Consider the following 11,421-nt stretch of genomic DNA (forward strand, 5'->3'; position numbering starts at 1 on the left):
TCCTGCTGCATGCTGCAAATGAGGGAACTTATTATGGGAACATGAGTTCCGGTGATGATTATGTCATCAACATAAATTAGCATGTAAACCCGGACAGCTCCACAAGCATAGATAAATAATGATGAATCAACTAATGAAGCTTTAAATCCAAGCTCTAATAAGAATGTGGAGAGTCGTGTAAACCAAGCTCTTGGTGCTTGTTTTAAGCCATAGAGAGCTTTATGTAACTTACAAACAAAATCAGGATGAGCATTATCAATGAACCCTTGAGGTTGCTCCATGAACACTTCTTCTCTTAAGTTCCCATGAAGAAAAGCATTGGATACATCCAATTGCCGAATTTCCCAATCAAAATGGACTGCCAAAGCCAATATAATCCGAATGGTAGAAGGTTTGATTACAGGGCTGAAAGTTTCAGTGTAGTCCACTCCACTTCGTTGATCAAACCCCTTAGCAACTAATCTAGCCTTGAACCTTTCTACTGAGCCATCAGATTTGCGTTTAATTGTATACACCCATTTGTTGCGAATGATATTATGATTTGGAGGGCGAGGACACAAGGTCCAAGTGTCATTGGACATCAAGGCATCAAATTCTAGCTTCATGGCTGCTCTCCATCGTGAGTCTGCAGCAGCCTTGCTATAGCATGATGGTTCAAACTCTTGGACAGTAGTGTGGAGGCCTTGGAAGGGGTATTTGGTAGTTTGGAACAATTTATAATCAGGAAAGGTTTTGGGCTGAAGAGAACCTGTTTTAGAACGAGTGAGCATTGGATGAGGAACAATGGGTTGAGTAAGTGGTGCATCAGACCTTGTAGAGGTTGACAGACTTGGAGATGAATGTGGTAATTGTGGTGATAATGATATGGAAGGCAGAGGAGTAGGAGATGTAGGTGGGCTGTGTACAAGTGGTTCATTTGCTGGTGCAGAATTAGGAGTAGGTGTTGTAGATGGAGAGTTTGGAAGTGTTGTAGAAGGAATTGAAGAAGGAAGATTTGAGAAAGTATTGTAAGGAGGAAAAGGAAAGGGGAAAGGAACATCACCTGATGCATGAATCTTGGAAGGCAAATGTGCAGTAGCTTTATCCTTGGCTGGGAAGGAACTCTCATCAAAAATAACATGCCGAGATAAGTACACTTTGTTAGTAATAGGATCAAGACACCTGTAACCTGCATAGCTATATCCAATAAAAATACAAGGCTTAGATCTATATTCCAGCTTATGAAGGCCTTGAGGACGCAAAAGTGGATAGCACAAACAACCAAAGACTCTCAAATTGTTATAATCTGGCTCTTTATTGTATAACTTGAGAAAGGGTGACATATGATCAAGAATAGGGGTAGGCAAACGATTAATAATATAAACAGCTGTAAGAAAAGCATCAACCCAATAACGATTTGAAAGATGAGAATGAGCCAACAGTGTTAATCCAGTTTCAAGAATATGTCGCAACTTTCTTTCAGCAAGACCATTTTGTTGTGAAGTGTATGGGCAAGACTTTCGATGGACAATGCCATGCTTGGTGAGAAATGATTGGAAGATAAGTGAGGTGTACTCACCACCTCCATCAGATTGCAATTGTTTAATGGTTGTAGAGAATTGATTTTCTGCCATCAATTTAAATTTGACAAAGCATGTTAACACTTCAGATTTATTATAAAGAGGATAGAGCCAAGTATAGCATGAAAAGTCATCAATGAAAACCACATAATATTTGCATCCACTCACAGATTGGACAGGTGAAGTCCAAATATCAGTATGAACAAGTTGGAGAGGAGTAGTAGAGAGACGAGTAGATGAATGAAATGGTTGTCGTTTACTTTTGCCCAATTGGCATGAAGTACAAACAACATTTTTATTAAAGTCATTGCAAGAAAGGGGTAAATGATTGTGTTTAAGAACACGAGAAACAACATCAAAAGACGAATGACCTAATCTAAAATGCCACACCAATGAAGATGTTTTTATTCCTAACAAAGTAGTAAAAGCTCGGTTGCCATGAAGAGAGTTCCTTTGAAGCCGTAGTGGATATAAGCCATTTTCACTTTTCCCTTCCAAAAGAATTGCATGTGTTCGAAGGTCCTTCACAAAATAATGAGATGAGGTGAGTATGAAGTAACATGCATTATCTAAACAAAATCTTTGAATAGAAAGTAAGTTGGCAGAAGCATTTGGGCAATGTAAGACATTTTTAAGATGCAAGTTTGAAGAAAAAGAGGGAAGAGTGATTGAACCAGAGTTTTCTATAGCAAGTCCTGCTCCATTTCCCACTTCTACTGTGTCAGTGCCTTGGAAAGGTTGCTGAATTGTCAAATTTTCAAGTTCATTGGTGATATGAGCATTTGCACCACTATCAACAAACCATTTTTGATCTTCGAAGGCAGCATTTGTATGGGCCACCATAGCTGCAAGTTGCGTTGAAGGATGTCTACCTTGGTAGGAGTAATCCATGCGATGATAACAGTCAAGGGCTTGATGATTGGTCTTGCCAAAAATTTGGCATGGAACACGTGCACCATTGTTGAAAGGGGCACCACTATTGACTTGAGAAGGTTTAGGACGAGAATCAGATGTTCCATGAGCATGTTTGGGAGTGAAGTTTCTTGGTTGAAATTTGGGTGTGTACTGCATCTTATTGTTGGGAGGAATTTGATTAGATCTAGGCCTGTTGGTGAACAAAGCGAAGTTTGTTGCATCAGATATAGCAGCATTTTGTTGGTTGAGTAACATTTCATGATTCAAGAGTTCATCTCTGAAGTCTACGAAACTCAATGGGTTGTCTCGAGTAGCAAGAGAGAAAGATGTGATGAAGTTGTTAAATGAAGGATTGAGACCATTGAGTGCATATGAGATGAGATCATCTTCAGGGAGAGGTTTACCAACTGCAGCTAGTTGGTCAGCCAAAGATTTGGCTGTCTGCAAGTGCTCTGAACAGGTCTTGGAGCCTTGAGTTAAATTTTGCAATTGTCTCTTCAAATGAGCAATGCGAGAGCGAGATTGTGAGGCAAAGCGATTGGCCAGTGCAGTCCAAACTTGTTTCGAAGTGTCTAGTCCATAAACAGTAGACAGTACATCCTCCGAGAGAGTAAAATTGATCCAACTAAGAAGATATTGATCCTTCTTAGTCCAAAGAGTGAATTCGGGATTAAGAGTCTTTTTCCCTTCAGCATCAACTAAAAATTCTGGTGGGCACGGATCAGAACCGTCAACGATACCCATCAGTCCATTGCTGCGTAAGGCAGGAAGAAATCTTGAGAGCCAATTAAGGTAGTTGCTGCCATCTAACTTGGCAGGGATCCCTTGAGGAAAATTGGGAAGAAGAAAGGAAGGTGATGAGATCTTAGTAGATAAGTCAAGGTTGGAAGCAGTGGAAGACATTGTCAAAGGATCAAAAGATTATTGGCGTTAGCCTAAGAATGCTCTGATACCATGAAAATAAAGTCGGGGAATTGGTTTTGGCTTCAATGACCAAAACCAGTGCATTTGCATTAATATTTATACAGCTATACATGTAAATCTGTTACACCTGAAAAGATATAGCAACAATTCAAATACAAGAAGATTAAATTTCAGTTGTATCCATTTCTATCTCAATATTCTGCAGCAGCTCTAGATATTTGGTCTTATCCTGATCTTGAGATGATGAGATTTGAACTTGGTGCTTATCTTTATCTTTCTCAAAACTAGCATCAATAGGATTAACTTGATCCTATTGATCTGTTATCTTAACACTTTATATCTAAAATTTCATGAACAATTTCTCCCCAAAAAAAAAAAGAAATCGTGAACAAAGCCAGCTTCATGGTCTTCACAAATCCCTCCAGCACTCGCCTTTTCTCGCTCTCAATGATCAAAAGAAGAATAGCATACCTATAATCATGCCATTCAACCTGACAAAAGAACAAAAGAGTGATTTCATTGATAAACATATATCAAAATTTCCAAAAAACTTGATCTAGCAGTAAAGAAACTTGATAAATGATAATAAGACCAAAAAAATTTCCTATCATGCATTACTTTAATGGTAATAATAACTGCTGATCACCACCATCACATCCATTTACAACTAATCCAATCGCCTTGAAGTACTAGAAACTTTTATGGGAACAGCTAAAACAACTAATCCAATCTCATTCTCTCTCTCTCATTCAACTCTCAACAAAATGTGTACCCACTGAAGAAATGCCTCGCTCATTCACTCATTCAGATTCCATTTTAAAAGGTCTGAATTGTCAGACGTACCTTTTTGACGGAATTGACACAATGATATTGGTATTGCGAAACTTCCGGGAAGGGAGTTCAAAAAGCAAAAAGACTGGGTCATAGACTTTCGTGCATTTGAAAATATGATCGTTCTAAGAAAGTTTTCATTAGCTTCGCAGATGCTGAAAGGGAATAGTACAATCGGGTCCACACGGTTTTCTTTCTTTTGGTGCTAAAGGCCTCAACGGTCAGCAGCCACTGGTGACTCCTCATTTTCCTGTGCATGATAACGGTAACATTCCAAGAAAATTCATAAAGCTGTGCGTGATAAAGGTCACCTTCTCAGAAAATTCGTACTTGGTACTTATTTTACACACCATATTTTAATTTGGTCCATAACTTTTCAATTGTATCAATTTAGTCCCTAACCTTGTAACAATACTCTATAATTTTATTTTGACTGTTTGACATGTCATCAATTTTCATCTAAAATATAACAATAACGATTAAATTGATATGACACTAAAAGGTTGAAGACCAAATTGATACAATTGAAAGGTTATGGACCAAATTGAAATATGCTATAAAGGATAAGGACCAAATATATAGTTTACCCATATTTTAAAGATATTCTTTCAATAGTTTAGCGATGATAAAAAAAATATTTTACAAATTGATAATTGTAACCTTTTCAATAATTTAGAAAATAAAAAATAAATATTAGAATTAAAAAATATATATATTTAAATGGCTGAAGATGGGTGAGTTTGGTTCAGTTTTTTAAAAAAGTGCATAATGAAAAAGTGGAGTTTTGTAAAAGTGCATAATGAAAAAGTGGAGTTTCAAAAAGCTGAGTGTTTGGTAAAAGCTGTTAAAAAGTGCATAATGAAAAAGCTGAGTGTTTGGTAAAAACTGTTAAAAGTGGCTTTTTGAGGGATAAATGACCAAAAAGGACAATGTATATATAAGGGATATTTCAAACTTTTGTTTTTTTTTGTTTTTTTTTTTTTTTTTTTTTGTGGATGTGAGTTTATTTCATACTTATTATAAATCATCTATTTCATATACTTACTAAACAATAATAATAATAATATTAATTAAATCTAAATAATTTCCATCAACATGAAGCACAAAATAAAAATGTAAAAAGGTGATAAAATATACACCAATAATCTAAGTTTAAATTGTACTACATAAAAATGTAAAAACATATAAAATACATATCAATAATCTAAATTTAAATTGTACAACACAAAATTGCCCTTGATACTTAAAATCAAATAAAATATAATAAATCTGTCTTCTCACTGCCTCATGCATCAAACACTCTCTGATCTTCATCCTTAATGCACTTGACACACTTCAATTCTCTTGTTTTTATTTCCCTTGTCTTAGCAAGTTTTATAAATATTCTCTCTCCATCCTTCATCACCCCATCATAAGCCTTTACCTCCCAGACAGCCTTTTCTGCTCATCTTCACCTCTTTAAAATTTTCATAAGCAGTATTATCTAAACATCTAGGTAAGCTTCTGTAGCTCTCTTTTTGTAGTAAGTAATAAGGTTTGCAAATAAAATATAATGCATCAAATACACGGGGTATACTAGATGAACAACACAGCTAAGCTTACTTCTAAGATTACAGTGATTATAATTTAGAGAAAGGATATGTTCCTGGAGCAAACCTCCACTCAAACAATGTTCTGAAAAATTTCTGAGCTTCAATTTATCTAGATTTCTCACCTACCCATTTAGTTTCTTGTAGACAAAATGTTTATTCTCCTCTTAATCATTGTATCTACTATCTCCATTAATTTCCTTATTGAAGACCCAAAATTCGAAGTGTCCATACAAATTATGTTCTCCTAACCTAACTTAGGTGTAGTTATACATTTTCCACACAGGTTTAGAAAAAAGTTGGAGATTTGGAAAGGACCCTACTTGCTGAAGTGAAAACCATACATTTAATGGTAATCTACTGGAATTTCATGGTTAGAAGAAACTTAATTGGGTGCTACACTGCAGAATTTGCTAATTCAAAGTAGTGGTTCATACATGAAACAAACAAATCTTATGAAGGGGATGTTTCGCAAACTAGTTCTTAAGTTATTGAGTTTGCTATGTCTAGTTCAAAAACACCAAATAGAAACTAAAACCAGTTCTTAACTTCCAAGTTGAATTAGTTTTTCTATTTTAGCATTGATTCAGAACCAATATCTGGTTTGCCAAAGCTAGTTCAACTTATAAGTTAGGTAACATGTAAATAACAGCCGCTGATGTGACATAACATTAAAAGAATTCCAAATCAAGCAGAACAGACAGGAAAAAAGTATGACCCTTAGAGGCTGATGCATCAAACTACAAACTCAGATCACATGCAACATTTTTGAAATTCACAGTTAAAACTCCAATATTTACCACCGCCCACAATCCACCAGCAGAAAAATTCAGTAAGATGTTTTCTCTATTTAATATAATCAAAGAATTTTCCAAGCACAGTACAGAAAATAGTCAATTCAATTCAATCCAATCCAACCCTTTAGATATAGGGCGCCAATCACAGCCTTAGATATAATATCCATAACACAGGACAGGAATTACATTAGACACAATAGTGGATACTTTACATATCCACTTTTTAGTTCAAGAAGAAATGGTTTCTAAGAACAATTCCTATATATTATCATCTTAAAACATATTTCATTACACGTTGCAGAGAATACTTTTAACCAGAAAAACTTTCAAATGCATATAACTTGTACAAATTAATAGTCTTTACACTAAAATTACCAGCAGGACTATTACCAGTCACATGGTCATTAATATGTGCACAAGATAGAAGCCTAAAGTGAAAGCATAGCTAGTTAAAAAATAAAAAAAAATACTTGCACATAAGACACAGAACAGAGAAATGGGCTAAGCAAAGCAAACATGTTCTTCCATTTCCCTTAAGTGGAAGACAGCATGATAACAAAACATGTTCTTCCATCTCCAAGTTAATACACATTCATAGCAAGATCCGAAATTTTGTTATAACAAAACAAATAAACAAAAACACTTCATGAGAACATGTATATATTCCAATCAGCAAGATCCGAAAACAATACCCATTATATATTCATCAAACTAACACTTCATTATATATTCCAATCAGCAAAAACAAATAACAAAACAAGTAAAGGAACCCACACTCGGTAAAAAAAAAAAAAAATCAGATCAGTGTTGGTACCTGGTTTTTGGTAGCAGATCAGTGTTTTTGGTACCTGAGAAATCAAAACCCACACACCAAAAGTGAGAAATCAACCAAAGAACAGAGAAATCAAACCCAGATCCATGAGAAATCAACCAAAGAACAGAGAAATCAAAACCAAAAAAACCCAAATCAGACCCATGAGAATCAACCCCGGTTCGGTCCAAATCAAAACAACCCATACCCATGACAAATCAACCCAAAGAACACACAGAAAAATCATTACCCATAAAACAAACCACAATCCAAAACTACAGAAAGACTTACGGAGAGGAAGAACCAGAAAGAAAGAAAGAAAGAAGAAGAAGAGGAAGACGAAGCGGAAGAAGAAAAGGAAGACAAAAAGAAAAAAGACAGAGAGTAGAGAGACTTACGAACAGTGAACGACGCAGAGAGAAGAAGATGGAGGCGTCAAATGCGAAATGGAGAGCAGAGATCAGAGATGAGGGGCGTGTGGGTATTTCGGTCTTTCAACTCATGCAACGGTAATATAACAAAACGCGCTATGCGCGTTTTGATTTATGGACAGCTGAAGGTGCATTTTCTATGCGCGTTTTGCCTTCAGCTTTCCTAAAAGTTCAAAACGCAGAACGTGGCTTGGCTTTTTTGAAAACGCCCGTTTTGGGCTGAAAAAGTGGAACCAAACGGGCCAAAATATGAAGAAAATAAATAGAGACAAGGCATGATTTATTGATTGGGACGAAGAGAGGGCCACAGCAAGCAATAATGGTACCCTAAAAATCATATTTTCCCTGTGCGGACTTGATTCCCACCATGCAATATTATGCCGTGTACTTCAAGTATGAACGCTCTGGTTATTACAATTTACAAACCAGATTTAGAGCAATATTGCTTCATGTAACTTTAGCAGTTACCAACTTTTAGCACATATAATGGAATTTAAATTTACATTCCAGACAACATATTTAAATTGTTTTATAAATAATTTAGTTTTCAAGGGATGGGCTTGAAAATTTAATCTATATATATATATAACTAAAACTTCTGAAACCACCACAATTTTCCACGTCAGCATAATAAAAAAAAATAATGTTAAATATTAGTATTGATACACCATGTTGAATATGCTAGTATGAATGCGGAAGCGAAAGCGAAAGCATAAAGTATAGAACACAGTAACACATGAGAGTTACGTGGTTCAGCCTAACGACCTACATCCACGAAGGAAACCCTAAAAGGCTACATCAATAATATATTAGAGTATAATACAAATCCTGTGTTACAATGAAATCATAACATGTGTATATATAGTAAACTAAACCCTAGACTAATAGACTTTTAGTACAAGTAGGAGACTTGGCTTGCACACAAAATAGAATTATGCTTGGGCCTATGCTAATGGGTTAATATATCTCTAACACTCATTCTCAAACTCAAGATGGAAGCTTGATGAAATCTTGAGATTTGATAAGATTGAGAAGATCCCTTGAATGAAGTTTGGCTCTGTGACGGTAGTTTGTGGAAGGCAATAGTCTTATAGTATTGATGTGACTTCTAACAGTGGCTTGACTATACCGGAGAGTTTTGACGGCAGCAGTAGAAAGTCAAAGAAGATAAATGTAGCGAAAAAACACTGAAGAAGACAAAGATTGCTCTTAAATATACCATAAGGACAGAAAATCATGGCCACAGGAAGGTGGCTCTGATACCATGTTAAATATTAGCATTGATACACCCTGTTGAATATGCTAGTATGGATGCGGAAGCGAAAACATAAAGTATAGAATACAGTAACACATGAGAGTTACGTGGTTCAGCCTAACGGCCTACATCTACGGAAGAAACCCTAAAAGGCTATATCAATAATATATTAGATTATAATACAAATCCTGTGATACAATGAAATCATAACATGTGTATATATAGTAAACTAAATCCTAGACTAATAGACTTTTAGTACAAGTAAGAGACTTGGCTTACACACAAAGTAGAATTAGACTTGGGCCTATACTAATGGGCTAATATATATCTAACAAATAAAAATAAAAAAACGTAATTGAAGTTTTCTGAAACTCGATCACTTTCTCTTTCCTCCTGATAAACCTTTTCTTTTTCTTTGCCACTGTTCAAACTTTAGAGAGCTTCAATGGCTAAACAAAATATGTGATTATAAAGAAGCCAACTATGTTGACTTAAATAACTTCCAGAAACAACGAAACTCATTCATCCCTGTCAGTATGTCACCACTAAGATAGTCCACTATATCCAAAATTATGTGAAATCTAAGGTGGGGCAATTCACAAAGGGACTAAGTGTATGAAAACAATTCCCATGGCTTTGGTTGGTTGCTCTTTGGATGGGTTCATGATTAGAGAGTCAAAGAGTCTGGCAGGACTAGGACGTATAAGGTTTCTTTTTTAACATTGAAAAACAATACTGCCCTTCTTCTTCATTACGCATGTGATATGTTCTACATACATATAATTTTGTCTCATAAATTTTTATATGTATAGTTCACTTAATGCTCTACAAATTGATCCAAATTCCAAAGGAAATGTTGAATAACAATCAGGACAATTAGAAATTTGAGAATCTGGGTTCCTTAATTATATGATTTTGTAATTACTTTTTTTCTTCGATGATTTCTCTTTGTGCTATGCTTTGTGTTTCTTAACAAATTCTATAAACCCTCAAATTCATTCACCAAAAAATTACTTCCAAGATCAAACAACACGAAAACAAGTTGAGGCAAACCAAATATAACCGATCAACTATCTTTGGATGTATTCAATTTGTTTTCATTAATGAGATCTTTGAGTTCTTTTATAAAATAAAATTATAAATAAATAAAGATTTCTAGCTTAGTGATAATGTCCAGGTCATAAAATTTGCTTTTAGAAGTCACAAAACATTCTGTTTGCATTTCTTATATACGTTGTTGGTTTTGGTTTTTGCTTGAGTACTTCATATGCCACCCATCTAATGTTGAAATTTGAAATTGATCATTTTGCTTTATTCTTGCCAACTTGGGATCATTGTTTGTTCAATTATAATGTACTTAGTTTGTCTTTGGTGTAATATTTGAGTGGATTCATGTTACAAAATAATTTTTTCATTCCTGTTTTAGAACATGCGCGTTATGTGTTTGACAAAATATCTCACTCTTGCATCTTTTTAAATTAACTTCATGGTTTGTGCGAAATCTTGGTAAGTTTGTTTGTTTTATTATTATTTTTTTTTTTCCGCCTCTTGGTTTGAGTAGGCTTTGATGGTCTCATTTTTTCTAATGTGCATTTAGGCATACTAAGTCATCAACATCATTGGCAATTTAGTACACTAAAACTTTGCATAATCCAAGCCCAATTTGCAACATTACAATATTTAGTAATCTTCCTAAATAAAAATATGTTTTTTAATATGTGTATATAACCAATCAGATACAATGTTTTTCATGACCCATTAAAAACCAAGGGATTAAAATATCAAACTGTTACGCAACACCAATAAAAATATTTTAAAATTATATTTCTTTAGATATATTCAATATTAAAAAAAATAATAATAATAATAATTTTTAAAATTCATTTTTAATAGTTTTCCCAAGCATCGCATGGGTTAGCGACTGGTATTCAGTATAATATAAGTTTTATACTATCTTATAAACTGCATTCAATTTTTATATCTAGTATAATACAATTAATTAAGCATGCCATCCTTGAATGCAAAGTTGCAATTTGCAAACACTCTGCTCCTCCGGAATTCATTATATGGCAATCATTTATATTAAAAAATATTAGTATATAACTCATGCAATTGCATGAATGCATTTAAAATTAAACATAATTTTTCAAATTTTAATTAAATTTTCTTTGATCTTTACCTATATATATATATATATATATATATTCGCATGTAATCCATGCAAACACATAAATACATTTCAAATTAAACACAAATTTTCAAATTTTAATTTTCTTTCAAAATTTTTTCAATTCCCAATAAACTTTTTT

General features: G+C 34.3%; 1 protein-coding gene across 1 annotated transcript in view; it reads left to right on the plus strand.

Moving 5' to 3' along the window:
* Positions 1-11,421, plus strand: part of LOC126723914 (putative disease resistance protein RGA3) — a 74,086-nt gene that overhangs the window by 56,568 nt on the left and 6,097 nt on the right. The gene's annotated exons all lie outside the window — the stretch shown is intronic.

This window comes from Quercus robur, chromosome 4, assembly GCF_932294415.1.
Source record: "Quercus robur chromosome 4, dhQueRobu3.1, whole genome shotgun sequence".
NCBI classification, from domain to species: Eukaryota; Viridiplantae; Streptophyta; class Magnoliopsida; order Fagales; family Fagaceae; genus Quercus; species Quercus robur.